This window comes from Schistocerca gregaria, chromosome 3 (assembly GCF_023897955.1).
Source record: "Schistocerca gregaria isolate iqSchGreg1 chromosome 3, iqSchGreg1.2, whole genome shotgun sequence".
Taxonomy (NCBI): domain Eukaryota; kingdom Metazoa; phylum Arthropoda; class Insecta; order Orthoptera; family Acrididae; genus Schistocerca; species Schistocerca gregaria.
Genome location: NC_064922.1, coordinates 873588417 through 873612164, shown reverse-complemented (window position 1 = coordinate 873612164; position 23748 = coordinate 873588417). Strand labels below are relative to the sequence as shown.

Here is a 23748-nt window from a genome sequence, read left to right as displayed (position 1 = left end):
AATGAAAAACTGAAAGCTTATTAGGGCAGCAGTATAATAACCGATAAAAAAAAATCGTTGTAATTAATCGGTCATAACAATGATCCACGAAGGTGAACAAGTCAAATACGTCACAGTCACCGCTATACCCAACATCCATAATTGACAAACCAATGATAATAATGCGAAAGCCGGCCGCTGTGGTTGAGCGGTTCTAGGCGCTTCAGTCCGGAACCACGCTGTTGGTACGGTCGCAGGTTCGAATCCAGCCTCGGGCATGGATGTGCGTGCTGTCCTTAGGTTAGTTAGGTTTAAGTAGTTCTACGTCTAGAGGACTGATGACCTCAGACGTTAAGTCCCATAGTGCTTAGTGCCACTTGAATCATTTGAATAAGGCGAAATACAGGAATGTGGCAGATGAGGTAAAAGTCGTGTCAGCAAAATTAGGAGTATGCACACATTGTGGCTGCAGTAGTATCCGACAACAGTATTGCACCAAATCCGACAGCAAAGAGCCTACAAGAGTTAAAGCAGAATCCTTCCCTCCGTCGACAGCTGTAGTATTTGAACAGAAAATCTATAGAATAGAAAAGAGAGTTCTTCGAGAAAATAATTAACTTAGTGATAAATTATTGTTGAGGCCATTTTCATTACATCGGCACCGTGTCAAAATGAGTGATCCAACAGCAATGATAATAGCAAGAAACTCAAGAACCAAAATATCAACAAAGAAAATTCATCAAATTCTCACAGAAATATGGATTACAGAGAGAATACCACAGGAAGGGAGGAGCGCTTTAATTCACGACTGTAAGTAAAGCTGACAAGATTGAGTCAACTACTGACGTATCTCATTATTACCGGATATTTACAAAATTCTCTCCAAGGCATTACTCAACAGACTAGAACCACAAACTGAAACAGAGATAAATGAATACCAAGTGGGTTTCAGAAGAGGAAAAACATGTGTGGGACAGACTTGCAGCTTACGAGTAGTTCTGGCTGTCAGGCAGATGAACCACACTGTAATCACATTTGTGGGCTTTAAGAAGGTTTAAGACACCATAGACAGATTGACTCTCTTTGAAATGCCAGAAGAAGGTGGAATGCAACGAAAAAACTAGGGCACTGTTACAACAGACACCCAAAGACACCACATCCAAACTAAAACTTATGGGAGAAGCCTCAGAATCATTTATTCGTGTTAGACGCAGAGGTCAGAGATGGAAATTGACTATCTCCGATTTTATTTAACAAGATCTTGGACAAAATCGTCAAACAATGGTAAGGAAAAGTAAGAAGAGATGAAGTTAGGAAGAACATGTGTAAAGAGAACATTAGTAAAATGCCTGGCATTTGCAGATGACTTGGCAATTCTCAGCAACAGCAGACAAGAAGCACTGGAACACTTACATGAAATCTCTGCCTAAACAGGCCTACAGACTTCGTACGAGAAAACGCAGCACACTGAAAAAAGAACAATACACAAGTCACCGACAACAAATAAGAAAAGATAAAAGATTGGAAAAATTCAAGTATAAATGAGACTACATGCAAATGGGGGGATCAGACAATGCGTACAACATCAAAAGAACAGAAAAACTTAGGAAAGCATACAAACTGACGGGGACGCACTGTGATAACAGAAACAAATCGAGACAGTCCAAACTCAGGCACTGCAATACAGTTGCACTCTGTGAGTCACAAATTACCACAATAGGAGCATCAGGTATCACGGAGACAAAAATAAATAAATAAAAAGAAATAAATTAATTAAATTATTAGAATTTATTTTTAGAAATAGAGGGAGACAATATATGGATGAAGAGATCAACCAAAGAATCATACGAACACATAGAAGAGAGATTTTCAGAAAACACCAACGAACATTCTATGGTCGCATGCAAACGAGTAAAATGGATAACGACAGACTTTGAAAGGGGACTTTCGATGAACTATGTAGGTAACTCAGAAGACCAAGTTGGCTTCAAGAAGTAGAAGAAGACTTAGAACTAGCAGGAATCAATAGGTAACTGATAAGTGAAAGAGGCGGATTAAGGAACAGAGTTAGAGTAGATGAAAGGAAGAAAACAGGGAAAAGTAGACAAGAGAAAGGAAATAGAAACACAACTAAAGAATGACTAGATTTTGATTCAACTTGAAACACTGGCTTCTGGGCAAAAATGTGTAACAATAATAATAATAACAGTTATAATGATAGTAATAGCAAAGATAAAAATAGAAAGACCTCTGAGGCGAGTGGAATATAGTAAATAACACATTAGGGTAAAGGAATGTAGGAAGGCCATTAGATAGAAAGACCATAGAGTAAAGTCGTGACAGCCACGCACCACATCCCTGAAGCGCGAGATATTGATATCAGTAATAACAAAATTTGATTTAAGTGCTGAAAATAATTGTGGTGTTGTTGACTGAATTTCAGAAGAAAGGATTCATCTGTTGAAATGAAAGACAGTCTCCACCACTCATGCACACTATACAAGCATCCCCTAAGACAAAAAAAACAGCGTACTTTCCTTTCAAGCTAGATCCGCAACCTTTTGGCTCTCAGCCAGTGGCTGTTGATCACCCTTCCTGTGCAGAGAGCGATTAGCATTAAAGACGTTTAAGAGTGATCAACGCACAAATTATAGTTTTTAGAGTAACAAAGGAGTTGTTGGACGAGACAACTTTCCTCGTTTTTTTTTTCGTTTTTTTTTTTTTCGTTTTTTCCGTAGAGCTGCACGTCGTGACTCACTGACCTCGGTGACCTTCGTGACTGGGTTCCTTGTGGGGCGACACCTGGGTACTGGCTATTGTAACGTCATAGGGACGACCCACCACGCCTTTCCCTGGAGCAGTGCAGGTCCCCTCTCCCAGTGACCACCCCGCGGGTATAAATTCGCAGAGCGCCATTCTGAGGGTATCAGTTGGCAGCGACAACAGAAGACAACATGAAGGCTATCGTAAGTATTTCTTCGCCTGTCTTCTGGGATATATATTTCATGAAAGTGTTGTAGAATGTGTCAAGGTTTTTAATAATATTGTGTTGGGCTCAGCTTATGTATCTTTCATACACAAATCAGCTTCTAATGTTCTACCAAGAATAATTGATTGTTGTGCCACCAGCAGGTATTAAAAGCATGTAATGTGAGTTCGACCAGTGAATACTTCAACATATTAGTATCATCACCATAAATAATACTTAAAATGCATGAATATCGCCATTCTACATCTACATCTACATTCATACTCCACAAGCCACCCAATGGTGTGTGGCGGAGGGCACTTTACGTTCACATTCAGAGCGGTCAAGTTCGCCATACGTGTAAAGTCGTAAATCTGAGTTCGAGTCCCAGAACAACACAAATTTTCATTGTTGTTGTTCCCTTAGACAGCTGAAGGTTGTTCACATTCTCGGCTGTGAATATTTTTCTTGTATTTCACAACTACTGTAGTCGCCGCTTTGCCTTTTCCTTCGGACTAGCAAGCATTTCCGAAGCAACGTTGCATTGTTCTTCTTAAGAACACAGGCACTGAAATATTGAAATATCTTAAAGATTTCTCGTTTTCTCTAGTGGACGAGTTACGAATATTCCCACACTTTACAACTGAGGCTTTGCTGCGTGCCATTGATACGTGGAATGAATTATAAATTACCAACAAGGTATCTCCGTTAGCTCCTTTCAGCTCATATCAAACAACCTTCAAAACAATATACTAAATTTCAAAATGGCACACACTCTGCATCTGAGTGAAAGATTCAGTCTGAAAGCAGGTCTTAACTTTTTTGTGTAGAAAGTGTAGACGCAAGTCATTTGAGCCTTGTTGGATTTTATTGATGCCAAAAACCAAAATAAGAGGCAACAGAATAATTTTCGGAAGAAAGTGTTAAATGAAGTACACCTAGGGCCAGCTGTGCTACGATTGTATAGGTGAACAAGATAGCTACCTAAGATACCGAAATCTGTAGGTCGCCAAATGTTTAGAGGAAATCCAGGAAATTTGCTCAAACTCAGTTCGTCAGTTTAACGCATTAGCTAGTTCCTGGCCTCCTGTCCATTGTCATACAAAAGCTTCTGTCTTGTAGGCACGCAAGCACCTGTCACTCGTCACCCCACTTAGGTGAAGAAGACCGCTCCGAATAGAAATCTTTTGCAAAAATCTTGATAGCGTTGTGTAAAAATGGAAAGGACATTCACCTGAATATCTAGCCTGCCAACTGTTTGGCGTCACACGAATATGGTTTTGGAAAAGAAAGTTACATTCGTTACTTTCCCATAAAATGTGAGTCGAGGGAGTATGGCAGAGGAGACTCATGTCTTAAGTATTTACATGGGGATAAATTATGGTACAGTGAAGGAGTAATGGTGCAATCACGTAGCATAATATGCCTCCGCCAGTCTGCTTCCGTGCCAAGATGCATGTTTCGAGCAGCCTTTCTCCTGTATGATAGGGTATTCGTCCACGGGAATCTACCTGATGTAGCAGCAAACGTGATTCACTGTTTTAATGTAATATTTAGTCGTATTTTTCTGCTATATTTATCGACAACATCACAAAAGAATTCCATACTCTTAGCGTGGCCAACGACAAAGAAGTTACTGTAATATGGGTATCATAAAATAAAATATTCTAAAATATAGTGCTGAGGTCATAGTCCTCTGCTGAGACGCTGTTACTATAACAACCTATGGATGTTTCTAGTCTCTAACCACAGATAAGCTTTTTGTTTCGGTGGTTTTGTGTGTGTTAGCACGCACGCGATCACTCGTGTGTGTGTGTGTGTGTGTGTGTGTGTGTGTGTGTGTGTGAGCATGTGTGTGTGTGTGTGTGTGTGTGTGTTTGTGTGTGTGTGTACAGGATGCCGCTGGCTTCAAAGCTACGCTGTGATAGAGAGCAGTACTGCTACACACGATCTCTGACCAGAGATATTGTCTCTCCACAGGTATACCTGTTGGTGGTGCTGGCTGTGGTGTGCGCAGCCCTGGCGGTGCCTGGCCCAGTGCCCTTCCCGCGCCCCGGCCCTATTCCAGTGGCTGCTGAGCCCAGAGAGACTCTCCGTGGCAGCGAGCAGTACTACTACTACCCCTATGTCTACGGATAAACTTGGACCGAATCACCTCGAGCTGTTAATAATGGATTTATCGACTTGGCACTGAAATGAAATCAAACACCTCCTGGCCATTTTCTCTCTGTTTGTTATATTCTTAATGTTCTCAGTCACTCAATAAATTTCACTCCTTCTATCACTATGTGTACTTCTCTTTAATCGGAATTAACACATCATTTTCCCAATCCAGTTCCTACTCATTTTAATAAATTAAAAGCACCAGTCTGCTTTTTTCTACAGTATTACTTTTATTGTGTTAACTGGTTTTTGGCTTATGAGGCCATCTTCAGAAATTGTGGTGCTTTTCATTTATTATAATCTTGTTCTACCAAGAACCGCCGGAAGATTCTGTTAACATCCTACTCATCCAGTTATTTCTAAAATTAAATTTCTCACAGATAATACAGAGCACACTGAAACAATGATTCTGTATCTAAAATAACTTACCTGTGTCATAATGCTTTGGTTCGATGAGAACAAAACTTTGTCCTGCTAGTGCTAAAAATTTTCCCTCCAGTATATCTACAGCCACAGCAATCAAATATTTAATTCTCTTTGTATGTTCTTCAATTCATTTAGCTTTCTTCTCGCATTGTGGTGATCCATCAGATTCTAAAACACATAAATTATTCACAATAGGATTCCAGATATGCTTAATAGGACTGATTTATCTAAAGTATTGAAGATTTCATCGAACCTAACGACGTTCTGGATAAATGGACACCTTTTTCTTATGCCCGGACACATTTCAGCAGGAGTTCTGTAAATGAGTAATAAAACACCAAAACTGCTTTTTGAAGCCCTGATAGCACATCGGTCGCAACTCGTCTAGCACCCGTGGTCTTTCCCCAAGTTTACCGATCAGGAAGACTACAAGTTCTACGTGTAGCAAAAAAACGTTTAAAATAGTCTCAATTTTCATGAGTTGTTGACATCAAGCATTCAACTGGTGAAAACTTTCCCCAGCAGTGAAATAATGTGTAATCTGCCACATTGAAAACAGTGTATTAAGCACCAATATCTGAGGTTATCGATGACAACTCTTCTCAAATGTATGAGGAGCAGTTAAACGAAAAGGTCAATTTACACGTACAGATGTTTTTACTGGATAGAACTATATATAATGACCATAGCTGTTGTGACACTTATCCCACCTTGGCGGGAGATGATGAATTCTCTGGAAGAAGAACTCCTTGTATTGAGTATGGAACCACTGTCACAGCTTGCTGAACTTGTTCGGCCAGTCCACAGTGATGCTGCCAGAGCTGTTTCTCGAGTGGCCCAAAAACCTGGAAATCACAGGGACTTAAGTGAGAACTATACGCAGGTGGTCTACTACTTCCAACTTCCACGAGGCCAAAAGGTGCTGTGTTTGTTTGGCAACATGAGGTCGAGCATTGTCGTGCAATAAGATGATGGCCTTTTTGAGATTATCCTGGTATTTATTCTTGATTGCTGGTCGCAGCCGTCGGAGAACGTCGCAGTACTTGTTGGTGTTCATTGTTTCTACTTTGGGGATTAATTCCACAAACAGAGGCCACTGCTCATCGAAGAACACAGTCATCGTGACCTTAACAGCTGATATTATGGAACGGATTTTCTTTGTTTTGGCGTCCCTGCATACTTCCACGGCATACTCCCACGTTTACAATAGTGGGCACATGGATTGTCTGCAGCATTGATCTTGGACAGGAAATCGTCGCCCTCGTTCATTGATATTCCCATTCTATTGTGTTGCTATTCCACAGACAAACGTTAGGGGACCTATCGATCGCAAACCTTCCGGTAATGTGGCATGTACACGGGAATGGGAGAGCTGTACTTGAGCACTGATGGCATCCAAGTCTGAATGTAGTTGTCACTAGCAACAAATATCTCATCAGCAATACGATTCACCACCTGCCCAGGTCGCTCATAATCCGACAGTGTCTCCCTGCCACCACGAAAACGCCAACACCACTTACACACAGTTTTGTTTGAAATACACTTCACACCATACACAACATGCATTCTCCTGTGTATATCCACTGGATGGACAACTTCCACACAAAGAAAGCCCATTACACCCTACTGATCCTCCTAGGTAGAGTTCGTCACTGACACCTCCGTTGGTGTATCACACGGCTCCACATGTTACCTGGAGGAGAGAAAAGAACAGTGATAAGTTATCAACCTCTGATAACGCGCCACATAACAATAATTATATCCTACACATAGCTGGATATAAACATCATACAGGTCAAACATGCTCACTGGATATCTGCAATTGGAACTTTTCATTTGATTGAACCTTATTCATTATGGACGCATCGATAATACAGGTGCCCAAAGTATATATTAATGGCGCAGTTATACCACTTCCGTTTAGGACCAGAGAGTATCACACTATTTGGAAGTGATGTCGAAATGATTTGACATTTGATGTGGCAAATGCCAAATTTATTTTGGCATATTTCTCTATTTTGTACTACAACTTGCTGTACTCTGTTTCAAGGCTACGGAGCGTTGAAGATTTATTATAAACATGTCGCCTTCATAATTAAATGTCTGTTGATAACGTATCATTCATATACGCCTTCAAGAGATAACATAATAACCGACACAAAAGTCAAAATTTGCTTTTTTTAACGTAGTGTAGTGGCTAAGGACGTGAATTACAGTTTCATGTCACACTATATACTAATTTTTATCATTGTAGCGTTTTTAACACGTTCTGGAACTTTCTTACACTCCTGGAAATGGAAAAAAGAACACATTGACACCGATGTGTCAGACCCACCATACTTGCTCCGGACACTGCGAGAGGGCTGTACAAGCAATGATCACACGCATGGCACAGCGTACACACCAGGAACCGCGGTGTTGGCCGTCGAATGGCGCTAGCTGCGCAGCATTTGTGCACCGCCGCCGTCAGTGTCAGCCAGTTTGCCGTGGCATACGGAGCTCCATCGCAGTCTTTAACACTGGTAGCATGCCGCGACAGCGTGGACGTGAACCGTATGTGCAGTTGACGGACTTTGAGCGAGGGCGTATAGTGGGCATGCGGGAGGCCGGATGGACGTACCGCCGAATTGCTCAACACGTGGGGCGTGAGGTCTCCACAGTACATCGATGTTGTCGCCAGTGGTCGGCGGAAGGTGCACGTGCCCGTCGAACTGGGATCGGACCGCAGCGACGCACGAATGCACGCCAAGACCGTAGGATCCTACGCAGTGCCGTAGGGGACCGCACCGCCACTTCCCAGCAAATTAGGGACACTGTTGCTCCTGGGGTATCGGCGAGGACCATTCGCAACCATCTTCATGAAGCTGGTCTACGGTCCCGCACACCATTAGGCCGTCTTCCGCTCAAGCCCCAACATCGTGCAGCCCGCCTCCAGTGGTGTCGCGACAGGCGTGAATGGAGGGACGAATGGAGACGTGTCGTCTTCAGCGATGAGAGTCGCTTCTGCCTTGGTGCCAATTATGGTCGTATGCGTGTTTGGCGCCGTGCAGGTGAGCGCCACAATCAGGACTGCATACGACCGAGGCACACAGGGCCAACACAGGGCATCATGGTGTGGGGAGCGATCTCCTACACTGGCCGTACACCTCTGGTGATCGTCGAGGGGACACTGAATAGTGCACGGTACATTCAAACCGTCATCGAACCCATCGTTCTACCATTCCTAGACCGGCAAGGGAACTTGCTGTTCCAACAGGACAATGCACGTCCGCATGTATCCCGTGCCACCCAACGTGCTCTAGAAGGTGTAAGTCAACTACCCTGGCCAGCAAGATCTCCGGATCTGTCCCCCATTGAGCATGTTTGGGACTGGATGAAGCGTCGTCTCACGCGGTCTGCACGTCCAGCACGAACGCTGGTCCAACTGAGGCGCCACGTGGAAATGGCATGGCAAGCCGTTCCACAGGACTACATCCAGCATCTCTACGATCGTCTCCATGGGAGAATAGCAGCCTGCATTGCTGCGAAAGGTGGATATACACTGTACTAGTGCCGACATTGTGCATGCTCTGTTGCCTGTGTCTATGTGCCTGTGGTTCTGTCAGTGTGATCATGTGATGTATCTGCCCCCAGGAATGTGTCAATAAAGTTTCCCCTTCCTGGGACAATGAATTCACGGTGTTCTTATTTCAATTTCCAGGAGTGTAATACGAGTATGTACTGGATTATTATTTGTTATTTAAGCACAAACGCTCGCTCTCTGAGTAATGTGTTTCTGTTTTCTGTCTGGTTAGAAAACAAAGAATGAAGTAAATACTTGGTTGTTGATTTCCGAATGTGTTGCGATTTCAGAGTGTGTGGTTAGGCAGGAAACTTAGAGGACAGCTTAAATTGGTGCAAGGAAAACGAACATTCATGAAATCCATATTCTTCCTTGTCACAAATATTTGCCTTTTTATTTCCGAACCAAAAATCATGAAGAGACAGATACTTCACACGTTACAACAAATCACAGGCACTTCTTGTTAGTACATCTGTGTCGATAACGACGCACGATAGCCAGTGGTGATACTGAAGTGGTTCTAAACTTTGGCAATGTCTTTTGCATCAAATGCAGAAATGCTCGCGCGGCACATAGTCATATTTACCGCTGGCTTGTCAATGTTTTGCTTGATTTCAGGGAGACTACGTCACGACTCGTTAGGAAAGTCAATGTACTGAGACGTTGTCCTCTCTGTAGCTTTAGTAAACCTCCCCCACAAAGTAAAGTGTCCTAGCTAAATTGTATACATTCTAAGGCGTATAAGTTAAACCGGCGATGTATTGAAACGTATCGACACGCTGGTATGGAATTCAACCTGGGCAGCGTCGATGTTATCCATGGAGCGCTTTCTTGGAACAGCGCCAAACCCACCATCTTATGGGACAGTTTCCTGCGTGCTTGCAGTGGGCTTAACGGATCATCCATCTGCCTATGCCAATGCTAACGCGGGAATTTTCAGACCTAATTCCTGTCACAGTGTAGCTACACATTAAAAGCAATGTACAACTGGCGTGAGTGCGCATGTACGTACATCATGTCGGGGAAAACTTTGGTTTCCTGACCTGTTTTTATTAGGATTACTTGCTTGTTGCATTTTCCGCTACTCTCCTCTTTTCATTTGTACCTGTCTGTATACTGTAACAGAGTCTTAATTAATTTAATCAACCAAAGTATTTGGATTGCAGGATGACGTTAGGGTACCGATAACGAAACTCCCCTTCCTGACTCCCAGTAGATACACCATGTTTGGTGTTCCTGTAGGTTCCAGAAACAGCTGACGTCTTTTTCTGTTCCCATCAATCTCGGTGACAATCTGGAGCAGCGGAGAAGTGGATGACTTGCAAGTAGGCAGAAGGACTTTTATTTTTGGTGGAAGGTGCAAGTGGGCAGAAAGACATTTCTATTTGATGGAAGGTATATTGTAAGTCCACGTTTCCTCTGCTTTACTTGTGCCGACCATGGTATGTAAATTCCGTAAGAAACTGCTCAGATTAGCGATAACGTGACGTACTTTATATTTTGGAATGTTTAAATAGTAAGATATCGGTCGTATCTGTAATATGAGCTTCAATGCGAAAGGAGTATCTAATGCTACAAGAAGGGTTGGATGTATTAAAATGAGTGTTCATGTCATTGTGAACATTTAACTTAGTCAAACGAATAAGTAATATTTATTTAAAGTGATTCTGTCGTTTTCAAGGATTTCACAGTTTCGAAATAACGCTCTTTTTAGAACACATGTTAGTTTGGGGCACGCTGTTAAAATTTAGCTATGGTATGTGGACCTGGCATCCAACTATTAAACCTACATTGACCGACAGGTAGATGGATTTTTGCTTGAAGTTCTTTCTTATGTTGTTCATAATGATTTTTAATTGTCATTTAAAGAAAACCAAATGAAGTGCTTATCAGAAACAGATCTTTCAGTCTGTCATTACCTTGTGTTTAGTTAGAATCTGTTTACGTTTCTTGTTTATGATACTGATCTCTTAATTGAGATGAGATTTTTGACGAGGTGGTATAATAACTGCGCTGTGGTGCATACTTTCGCATGGTACACTAGGAATAGGTACACATATGTAAACGCACGTTGTTAACCATTGCCGGCCGCGGTGGTCTCGCGGTTCTAGGCGCGCAGTCCGGAACCGTGCGACTGCTACGGTCGCAGGTTCGAATCCTGCCTCGGGCATGGATGTGTGTGATGTCCTTAGGTTAGTTAGGTTTAAGTAGTTCTAAGTTCTAGGGGACTAATGACCACAGCAGTTGAGTCCCATAGTGCTCAGAGCCATTTGAACCATTTTTGTTAACCATTGAGCTGAAAAATTATTTTATTTGTAAATGCCCTCCTTGTTAAAAATGTGCAAAGTGAGGGTATGAAATAAGTATTATTACAATAAAGCATAGATGCTTAGTAATGATTTCGCTTAATTATTAGTTAGTGCAAGGACAGTTTTCGTTATAGTCATATTATTGTACATGCAGTCTGACTATTATTTCATGTGATTCGGAGACAGAGATCTCTAATGTGTCGATGAAAGTCGACCCGACCTGTATTCACTGATTGATACGCAGCGCTGACTGTTTGTAACGCTTGATAATTGGTAGTCAATGTAACTAATGGTTTGAGGACAGAGACTGCAGCAATGTATGCTTAAGGACTGCGATAAATCACTTATATTTCACATGCAAGACGGAATTTGTAAAAAGTTCTATCATTGAGTAGGTGATGAGTTCTGTTTTCCTTATGAACAAAAACCTAGCCGTCTCTGGCGGGATATGTACAAACACACCGCGCTAGCGTCTGCGAAGTATTATCTACAGTTACATCTGCACTCTGCAAAATACTGTGAAGTGTAAGGCAGAAGTACGTACCACTGCACCAGTTATTAGAACTTTTTGCAGTTCCATTCCGTATAAAGTGCTGGAAGAATGACTCTAAAAAAACCAACGTGCTTGCTGTAATTAACGCTATCTTATGCTGACGATCACTACGAGAGTGATACGTAAAGGACTGTAATATATTCCTAGAGTCATAATTTAAAGCTGGTTCTTGAAACTGTATAAGTAGGCTTTCTCTACATACTTCACATCTACCCCCAAGAGCCCTCTAGTTCAGTTTGTTCAGTATCCCTGCGACAATCTACCACAGATCAAACATATTTGTGACCATTCGTGTTGTCCTTCACTGTATAAGTTCAATATCCACTGTGAGTCCTATCTGGTACGATTTGCAGGCCCTTGAACAATATTTTAAGATGGATCACATGAGTGATATGCAAGCAGTCTCCTTTGTAGATTGATGGCACTTCCCCAGTATTCTACCAATAAAACGAAGTCTACAACCTGCTCTGTCCAGGACTGAGCCTATGTGGTCTTTCCATTTCACATCCCTACTAAGTGTCAGACCCAGATATTTGTATGTGTTGACACATTCCAACTGTGACTCATTGGTATTATAGAATACTACAATTTTTGTTTTGTGACCTGCCTAATTTTACGTTTATGGAGATATAAAGCTAATTTTCCAATCTTTGCACCACCTTGAAGTCTTATCAAGATCCGACTGTAGGCAATTTCTTCCAGACAGTACTTCGTTATTGATAACTGCATCATGTGCAAAAATTCCAAGGTTCCTATTAACATTTTCCACAAGGTCTTTAATAGCATGAACTGCAAAGACCTCAAAACACTTTGCTGAGGCACACCAGACGCCACTTCTACGTCTGTGGATGACTTCTTATCTAAGACAGCATGCTGTGTCCTTGCTATCAAAAAATCCTTAATCCAGAAACAAATTTCGCTTCACACACCATACGATCATACTTTCGACGATGAGCATAGATGTAGTACTGACTCAAACACTTTTCAGAAATCAAGAAATTCTGTATCCACCTGACAATCTTTCCCTAAAGCTTTCAGTATGTTACGTGAGAAAGTTCGAATTGAGTTCCACAGGATCGATGTTTTCGGAACTAATGATGATTGTCGCGGAGGAAGTCATTATCTTCGAGATATCTCTTTATATTTGAGCTAAGAATATGTCCTAAGATTCTACAACAACTTGATCTCAGGGATACTGGACGGTAGTTTTGTGGATCACGTCTAGCAATCCTTCTTGTAAGAAGGGTGCGTTCTTTTGTTCGAAGGATCTACGACAGATATAGTTAAAAGAGAGGCTAACTCCGCCGCAAATTCCGTTTAGAACCTGATAGCGATTCCATAGAGCCCTGAATCTTACATCAGTTTTAGTGATTTCAGGTGTCTGTCAACACCACTGATGATGTTGTGGTTGCCAGGAGAGCAAACACCGTGTTACCAAAGGAGGCCGAAAGGCACGCGTTTTAGCTCACGCAGGCTGGCGTGAGGTCTGGAGCAGGACAAGGAAATTAGGATTTAGACACAATGGACGTAGCTGGTGGAATACTTAACTTTCATCCATTAATGACGAACGGCGCTCTTGACATTACACGATTCACAATATAAATAAAAACTGATAATGGCGCCTTGCTAGGTCGTAGCAAATAACGTAGCTGATGGCTATGCTAACTATCGTCTCGGCAAATAAGAGCGTATTTACTCAGTGAACCATCGCTAAAAAAGTCGTCTGTACAACTAGGGCGAGTGCTAGGAAGTCTCTCTAGACCTGCCGTGTGGCGGCGCTCGGTCTGCAATCACTGATAGTGGCGACTCGCGGGTCCGACGTATACTACCGGACCGCGTCCGATTTAAAGGCTACCACCAAGCAAGTGTGGTGTCTGGCGGCGACACTACAGATTATATCACTTATTTCACTCGTACTTTAAGGGAATGAAACTAGGGTCATCCTCCTTGATTTTCCTTTGTGAAGAGCCATTTGAAAACGGAGTGAAGCATTTCCGCTTATCCAGAATGAGATTTTCACTCTGCAGCGGAGTGTGCGCTGATATGAAACTTCCTGGCAGATTAAAACTGTGTGCCCGACCGAGACTCGAACTCGGGACCTTTGCCTTTCGCGGGCAAGTGCTCTACCATCTGAGCTACCGAAGCACGACTCACGCCCGGTACTCACAGCTTTACTTCTGCCAGTACCTCGTCTCCTACCATCCAAACTCGCAGGAGAGCTTCTGTATAGTTTGGAAGGTAGGAGACGAGGTACTGGCAGAAGTAAAGCTGTGAGTACCGGCCGTGAGTCGTGCTTCGGTAGCTCAGATGGTAGAGCACTTGCCCGCAAAAGGCAAAGGTCCCGAGTTCGAGTCTCAGTCGGGCACACAGTTTTAATCTGCCAGGAAGTTTCATATCAGCACACACTCCGCTGCAGAGTGAAAATCTCATTCTGGAAACATCTCCCAGGCTGTGGCTAAGCCATGTCTCCACATTATCCTTTCTTTCAGGAGTGCTAGTTCTGCAAGGTTCGCAGGAGAGCTTCTGTGAAGTTTGGAAGGTAGGAGACGAGGTACTGGCAGAAGTAAAGCTGTGAGTACCGGGGGTGAGTCGTGCTTCGGTAGCTCAGATGGTAGAGCACTTGCCCGCGAAAGGCAAAGGTCCCGAGTTCGAGTCTCCGTCGGGCACACAGTTTTAGTGTGCCAGGAAGTTTCATTTCCGCTTATGATTTGCTACCCTAAATTTCTGTTCCAGTATCATCGGCGAGCGACTCGCCACTAGCTTTGGTGCCACTAACAGACTTTGAATACGATCATAATTTCTTTGGGTTTTGTGAAAAATCATATAACAGTATTCTGCTACGACAGCCATTGAAAGCTTCACCCATTTCTCTCTTGAAAGTCAATCTCATTTTATTCAACATCTCTCTGTATATAGTATTATACAGTAGTCACTTTCCCTTAGAAGCTTTTTATTGCGCGCATTATATAGGTTAAATATTTTTGTACTTGTTGCAGTCGCTCTTTGTACTTTGGTAATCATTGTGGTCAGTTTTGATGTGGACATCCTCAAAGAGAGCAGGTCTATAGTTTGCATAATATCTAATACAATTCCATGACGAGTCGGGTTCTGAACTATCTGTTCTAAGCGGTTTTCAAAAAAGGTATTCAGTAATGTAACATTGGCCTACCGTTTCGGTATACAGTTAAGGTTTCCCCAAAAATCATAGTGCTGTTAACTCCAGGTTTCAATAATCTTTGTGTACATAGTATTATGTGAGCTTCACTGCTTTTCATATTTCTTCAGACTCTGGCATTTTGTTGCGAATGCTTCCGCTGTTGCCTGCTAGGATGTTAATGCTATCACGAGTTGTTGGGGTATCATTCCTCTGGATATTACCCTAGTATTTCTGGGACTTCTATAGCTGTCGTTATCTCTTTATTTTGATTTGATAAAGGTGTTTTTTAATTTCTTTCTTTAATCATCAGTCTTCAGACGGGTTTCACTCTCCCCACTACCAATACCACTCCTCTCATGTGCCAACCTCTTCTTCTCGTAGCAGAACTTGCAATTTATGTTCTCAGTTATTTGTCGGATGTATTCCAGTCTTTATCTTCCCCTATAGTTTCCACATATTCCTTTCGTCGCCGATTCTGTAGATACGCACTTCGTCCTTTACCTTATCAGAACCTGATTTTCAACATTAGTTTGTAGCACAACATGTCAAATGCTTCGATTCTCTTCTGTTCCGTGTTCCCTGCAGTACACGCTTCAGTACCATACCATGCTTCACTCCAGGTATATAGTCTCTGAAATATCTTCTTCATTACGAACTATACTTTACACTAGTACATATGTCTTGGCCAGAAATGCCCTTTTTTTCCAGAGCTAGTGCTCCTTGCTCCGTCTGTCATTGTTTATTTTGCTGCCTAGGGAGCTGAGTAATACTCAGTCTCATTTCAAATGCCAAGTTTCTCGCTGTTCTCATTCCTGCTATATATAATTACTTTAGTCATCCTTCGATTAATTCTTGAATCATATTCTGTACTCATTACACTTTTCATTCCATTCAACAGAATCTGTAATTCTTCGCCGGCCGGTATGGCCAAAGCGTTCTAGGCGCTTCAGTTTGGAACATCGCGACCGCTGCGGTCGCAGGTTCGAATCCTGTCTCGGGCATGGATGTGTGTGATGTCCTTAGGTTGAAGTATTTCTAAGTTCTAGGGGACTGATGACCTCAGATGTTAAGTCCCATAGTGCTCAGAGCCATCTGAACCATTTTTGTAATTCTTCTCACCTTACAAGAACACGAGGAACTTCAAACCTAAGTTTCCAATAACCGAGATTATTGAACTCAAACAGAGTGAAGTATTGACGGTTACTGAAAGAGAAAGTAGTACAAGAGTGGAAGGAAAATAAGTATACGAAAGAAAAGACCACTGGATGGTCGGTATAAAGTTCTTAGAGGAAAGAGTTAACTTAGAAATATACTATTGTTGAAGCCTTTCTCATTTCATCAGTTCCGTGTCACAATGACTGAGATAATAATAATAATAATAAACTCATGGACCGAACGTAACAAAGGAAAGTCATCAAATCCTTACAGAAATTTGAATTACGGAGAAAATCCCACAGGAGGAGGAAAGCACTCTGGAAATAAATCGCGACAAGACAAACTCAATTACTAACGTTTATTATTTTTACCCGTTATTAACAAAATTCTCTCCAAGGCCTACAAGCTGAAACAAAGGCACGTGAATTCCAAGCAGGCTCCAGAGAAGGAATGACGTGTATCGAACAGATTTCGAAACTACGAAAACTGGCGTTCAGACAGGTGAACAGCAGTGTAGCCATATTTGTAGTCTTTAAGGAGGCGTACGACTCCACAGAGAGGACACACTAGAAGAGTATGGAACAAACGGAAGAACTAGGGCACTCTTACGATATACAATCAAAGACACCACATCAAAACTAAAATTTTTGGGAGTAGTTTTAGTACTATTCAGAACAAACGCAGAAGTCAGAAAATGAGATTGATTTTCTGCCTTTATTCAAGAAGAATTTGGACAAAACTGTCAGACAAAATGAAAGAAAAAGTAAAATAGATTCAGTTATGAAGAACACATACAAAGAAAACAATAATAAAATGCCTGTCATTTACGCATGACCTGGTAAAACCCTCAACAGATCACATGGGATGGAACAATCACAAGAAATTTCTGGCAAAACAGATTTACAGATATCATAGAGAAAACTCGATATTTGGAGAGAAAGAACAAGACACAAGCCATGAACAAAAGATTAGGAAAGGTCAAAGAGTGGACAAATTCAAGTAATCTAGGGGATTATGATGAATACAAATAGGAGGTAAAAAAACACATCCAACACAGAAAGAATAGAAGAGACAAACTCACCTGGACACGCTACAATAAACTACTACGACAAAACAAATACGAATACCATAAAATAAATTACACTACAACAAAAGAAAAGGCCAATTAAACCGCTAAATTAAATTTTAAAACACAGATATTTTCAAAAATTGCAGACAACCATTCTGCAGATGAACATATATGTAGAGTGGACAATAACAAACGAGGATATTCAAGACTTAAAGGAAGCAGGAATCAGTAGGGAACTAACAAATTAAAGAGGCAAATTCAGAAACAAAATTAATGTGCACGAAATTTGAAATATGTGGTAGGAAGAAAACGGGGAAGAAATACACTCCTGGAAATTGAAATAAGAACACCGTGAATTCATTGTCCCAGGAAGGGGAAACTTTATTGACACATTCTTGGGGTCAGATACATCACATGATCACACTGACAGAACCACAGGCACATAGACACAGGCAACAGAGCATGCACAATGTCGGCACTAGTACAGTGTATATCCACCTTTCGCAGCAATGCAGGCTGCTATTCTCCCATGGAGACGATCGTAGAGATGCTGGATGTAGTCCTGTGGAACGGCTTGCCATGCCATTTCCACGTGGCGCCTCAGTTGGACCAGCGTTCGTGCTGGACGTGCAGACCGCGTGAGACGACGCTTCATCCAGTCCCAAACATGCTCAATGGGGGACAGATCCGGAGATCTTGCTGGCCAGGGTAGTTGACTTACACCTTCTAGAGCACGTTGGGTGGCACGGGATACATGCGGACGTGCATTGTCCTGTTGGAACAGCAAGTTCCCTTGCCCGTCTAGGAATGGTAGAACGATGGGTTCGATGACGGTTTGGATGTACCGTGCACTATTCAGTGTCCCCTCGACGATCATCAGAGATGTACGGCCAGTGTAGGAGATCGCTCCCCACACCATGATGCCGGGTGTTGGCCCTGTGTGCCTCGGTTGTATGCAGTCCTGATTGTGGCGCTCACCTGCACGGCACCAAACACGCATACGACCATCATTCGCACCAAGGCAGAAGCGAGTCTCATCGCTGAAGACGACACGTCTCCATTCGTCCCTCCATTCACGCCTGTCGCGACACCACTGGAGGCGTGCTGCACGATGTTGGGGCGTGAGCGGATGGTCCTCGCCGATACCCCAGGAGCAACAGTGTCCCTAATTTGCTGGGAAGTGGCGGTGCGGTCCCCTACGGCACTGCGTAGGATCCTACGGTCTTGGCGTGCATCCGTGCGTCGCTGCGGTCCGGTCCAAGGTCGACGGGCACGTGCACCTTATGAAACGTCCCCTTACAAAAATTTATACTCGACTGTGCTTAAACTGACACACAATAGTTTTTAGTGCGACGCAATCTGACTTTCAATAATCCCTACAAGAGAATGGCCCTGACTAACATTAACCTATATGTTTCACAAATCACTTACCTCACAAAAATCTTCGTTACTCAAACAAACTGCAATACAGCGAGCGCCACTACTGCCAGCTAACTAAAAGATTCAAACTACGGAAGTCACTAACTACTGATAGGCACAGTTAGCAAATGAAAGATTTTAATAGAGAACAAACAATGTATTTACCTTTATAGTCATAATATATATATATATCAGTTCATGACACCAATTCTTACAAATTTCAAAACTCCGCCATCTCTCTGCCCACGTTCACCACTGCTGGCGGCTCACCTCCAACTGCCCAACGCTACACGCTGTTAGCATCCAGCTGCCGCTGCCCGACACTACAATGGCAGACAACAATGCAAACTAGCCACAGACTGCGCACAGCACAGCCAGTGATTTTTCATACAGAGCGCTACGTGGCGTTACCAATAAGAAAACGTAAACAGCCTACTTACATAGCCCCCATGCTCACCACAAAAAAATTTACAAATTGTTTTGGGCAGTGGCCAATACAGATTTGAAATTTTTTTTTCATAATTACAATGACAAAGAAATGAAATGCACACACTTATCGATACAATGTTGGTCAAAAGCTAAAATTTTCTCACAGTCCATAAAGACAGTCCTGATCATTCATCAAAGTAAAATTGCAGTGTTTTTCTAAAAGTCTGAGTAGTAAAAGAAAATGCACACTGATGTAGTGGATTTCCATGCAGTCTTGAAGAAGTAGTGTTGTCCTTCCAACGGAAAGACAGTGCTGACTCTTGACATGCAGACAGGTAATGGGCCACAACAGAGCAAACCCACAGCAGAGTCAGTTGAAGTTTTGAAGAATATTGGTAGGTAGGTCATCACAGAGTAGACCCCTTGTAGTCCTGGTAGAGATTACGGTATTGGTGGGCCACCAGAGATGCAGACCCACTGTAGACCTTGTAGAAATAATGGTATTGGTGGGTCATCAAAGGTGTAGACCCACTGTAGTCCTTGTAGAGATGGCCAGCAGCCATCTGTTTGACTGTGCAGGCGCACAATCATCATTGAAGAGTCTTGGGAATAATATAGCAAGTCCATAACCATCACTTGTGCACTCACAAAAATTGTTTTTGAAATATCCTTAGAACCAGCAATGCTGTTATCCAGTCCCTTGTTGAATTATTAACACATGTGCAAACACTATCAGTCCCTACTTCTCACATATTGTCCATATACTATGACCAACAGAAATGTGTGCAGTGAAATGTAATTTACAAGTTACTTAATTTGATGAACTGGTGTCAATTACAATTTTATAACACAAGAATACAATAACAAAGGTACAAAATACATCTTTAAAGAACATAGCAATACAGATAACATATGCAGTAGTACAGGCTTTACAAAAGAATCGAAATAGCAAATAGATCAGTGTTACAAAAATTACGACATAAGTACATACATAAAAGATCAGAATAACTTTTGAAACATCAACTTCACACATGACCATTAGAACAAAACAGAATAAATAATGTGTAAACATCTTTACTAAGTAAAGAACATGTTATTAATGCAAATTATATTTGAGGATAACAGTATTCCTCATCATAGTGAATGTAGCTTAGTATTAGAAGAGAAAAAATTCTATGAAACAGTACACAGAGACAGGAAGAAAATAAACACACAAGGGTACACAAACACATAGTGGGATAACACAAGGAAAGGGCAGGCTTTGTTTTACTGCAGTATTTTGCAAACAAAACTTTCTTTACTTCTCGGAGATCTCCCTTCGTTCTTCATTATTTCCAAAAAGTCCTATCTATACCTGCTTTCTGTACTTTTCTCATATAACCTCTCAGTGCATTTCTTCTAATTCATCGCAACTCATTCTCTTATATAGGCCACCCCTATTAAGCTAACTTAAATCTACTGAGCTCAGATGCTTAACTAAGGGACGAGGCAATGCAGCAGCACAAAACAATTAATACAAACAGCAATGAAAAAAAAATGGAAATTGGCAAAAAAAAGGCAGCAATATTACAAATAATATAAGGCAATGCGCAGCAAACAAGAAAAAATAAATCAGTAGTAAAACTGGCTTAACAGAGTAATGCAAAGTGAAATTTAGTAGGACTATGCCTAGCAAAGAGCAGCAGAAAATGCAATAACATATATCTAAACATGACATAGCTCAAGCAGAAAAAATATTACACTAAAGACAACAATGCAGATAAGGGAAATGTATATTCACATCTTAATTTCTATATAATTAAAGTGGTGCACCACAAAAACTAATGCTACAACAAATTACCAAGTACTTGAAAAGAAAATTATGTATGCAGTTCCTGTTACTAGTCCCTTCTTATTGTTCTTTCCTTTCCAAGTGCTCCTTTTTTTTTTTTTTTTTTTTTGAAGAATGTGGATCATAAAATTATTATTTAACAGATCTGTTGACAGAAAGTTTTCACATTAGCAAATGTATTTACTTTTATTTTATAAAACCAATTCCGCAACACAGCTGGAAAACATATATCAAATGAAATAAGCATTTATGTAAAAAGCATAAAAATATCATTCAATAGTAATGTGGCATTTCATAAGTTAGTAGAAATTCTCTCAATTCTCGTAGAAAGACGCTTGTCATTATCAGGTGTGCAGATGTAAGAAAGTATCTTTCCAAGTAATGAGCGTGTCGTTTTTGTGATGCTTTCTACAAAGGAATGTCAATAGCGAGGATAACGGCCTCCTTTTTTTTCCACCTGTGCCTCTGACAGGCACACACTTATGGCTTTCTTTTGTCAGGTGGTTGTCGCGCAGCTGGGTGCCCACGACGCATTACGTGCAGGTGGACACTTAACTGTCTTGTCGAAATATTTACGACACCAGTTTCCGCTACAGTGGCAGTCTCATATAAAAAATACTTCATAGATCAAGAATTTGCGTTACACATCTGTAGAAACAAAATCCTATTGATATAACAGTGTCCAAAAAATTTTCGTTGGCATTGTAATACATTCACGCATTTACATACATTTCATAACTCTTAAAGTACGATTCTCGGTTTCCGACACCCTTTTTCACAAACCAAAGTCCCTAACCACTACTCTTTATTCCTTACCTTATTCGTCGACACTTCTTCAATATTTCATCATGACAGATACATAGCAATATCAAATAACTCATATAGCATCAGCTTATTGCTCATAAACATACCACAACAGCATAATACACATAGTCATCGTAATAACAACATCATAACACCTCAGTCAAATTCTCAAAATCGTCGTAGCTTCCTCCACTAATTTCAAAACCTAAAAAAATCTCTGCTCATGTCAAAAGTGTCATCTGCCTAAAACGTACTTTAAAAATCGTGATCTCATACCAAATATGTCATTAAAAACTCTCATAGTATCACAATGGTTCCGAAAAAATATGAACAGTTCACGAAGTACAGACAAAATACAATTTCGTAAGTATGAAGTTATCCAACTGTGTAATTACGTAACCATCTGTCACTGATGTAGTAAAATAAATGTTTGTCTCTGTCAGTTAAATAACCAGATAGCTGTGTAATTTATGTGTTAGAGAAATATGGTACCGATGTGTAAAGTTGTATAAGCAATTACCATATTAGCTAGGGCTCCTTGTGCTTGCCGAACACATGGTACACAAAGTAGGCGTGTACCCCCCTGAGGATTAATGTAATAATACCCTCAGGTGTTACAGATTACAGCAATGGAATAAAATGTATCACAAAAAACTTTCTTTTTAATTCAACAATATTGATAAATAAATGGTTTAAGTACCAAATTAATCACTCAAATGCGTGCCCTGTAGTGCTAAATGTGCGTTTTGCTGTAAGATAATTCTGTGGAACTGTCGTAGTTATCGTCCTCTGTAAGCAAAGTTCTGCTGAAGTCAATGTACTTACCTCACCATAAACGAAGGTGAAATGCTTTCTGTATAGATATCGTAGTTATTACCTACCTTACCATGATCAAGAAAGTAGTATAATGTAACGTATTGTTGTGCTACGATAAGGGCTGTCTCATTGTAGCTATACCACAAAAGTTACTACTAAAACATGTTTTACTTTCCAGAATAATACAGAAAAACTGTGCAGATATAAAACAGATACACCGCAAAAGCAACAATGTAAATCGTGTCACATATTAGTAGCGTCGTGATATAATCGTGTAGCTATTAGAGAAACCAAATGCTAAGTCATCTTTAATCTCACCTAATGAACTTCAAATAAAGAATGTGTTTTCAAGTAAACCAAAATGTTGCATTAAAATCTCTTTAGCAGTACTGGTAAATGTTCTAAGTATGTAAGCCTTATAGTCGTTACGTAATCGTGCAACTAACAAGCAAGAATGTACACACACAATAACACTGTGACGTCTGTTCACTATAACAATGCACTCGTAAATACTGTCTAAATAAGTTCTCTAAGTTCTAGACTGGATAGTTAACTTCAAAACATTGTTGCATGTTAACAGATTCTTAGTGTGACAAAGTATAATAGTGACGTGATGTGAACAGCTTTATGGCAAAGACAAAGTTAAAAAGCAGATTATCTTTCAATAAATGGTTTTACATGTGAAATGTGGTGTAAACCTTTACTCTTCCTAGTACGAAGAGTTTCAGCTTCAATGCAATTATCATGTGGTATACGTCGGATTCTGTAAGGTCCATTGTAAACTAGAAAGAATTTGTGACTCAAGTGTTTCTTCTTATGTGACAATGAATGAGCTTTAATGAGAACTTTCTGACCAATATATAATTTCTTTGCATTTGCTTTACTGTGTAATTTTCTCCTTTTGTCTGCAGCAGAATTTATATTTTTAATAGCCAAATCAATTATGTCTTTGTGTCGAAGTTTACGTGTATTCAGAAAAGGTACAAGCTCTCTGATTCTGTTCGGTGGTTCTTTATTCTTCAGTACAAGAACAGGTGGTAAAGCAGTGGAGTCATGAGGCATCTCATTCAGCACGTTTTGAAATAAGTGTAAATATCTGTCCCAATGC

General features: G+C 41.0%; 1 long non-coding RNA gene across 1 annotated transcript; it reads left to right on the top strand.

Moving 5' to 3' along the window:
• The first annotated feature begins 2861 nt into the window (after nt 1–2861).
• LOC126354941 (uncharacterized) lies at nt 2862–5234 on the top strand. The gene is made up of 2 exons (XR_007565414.1): nt 2862–2945; nt 4928–5234. It is a non-coding gene; the product is annotated as an uncharacterized LOC126354941 (long non-coding RNA).
• The last annotated feature ends 18514 nt before the right edge of the window (nt 5235–23748 follow it).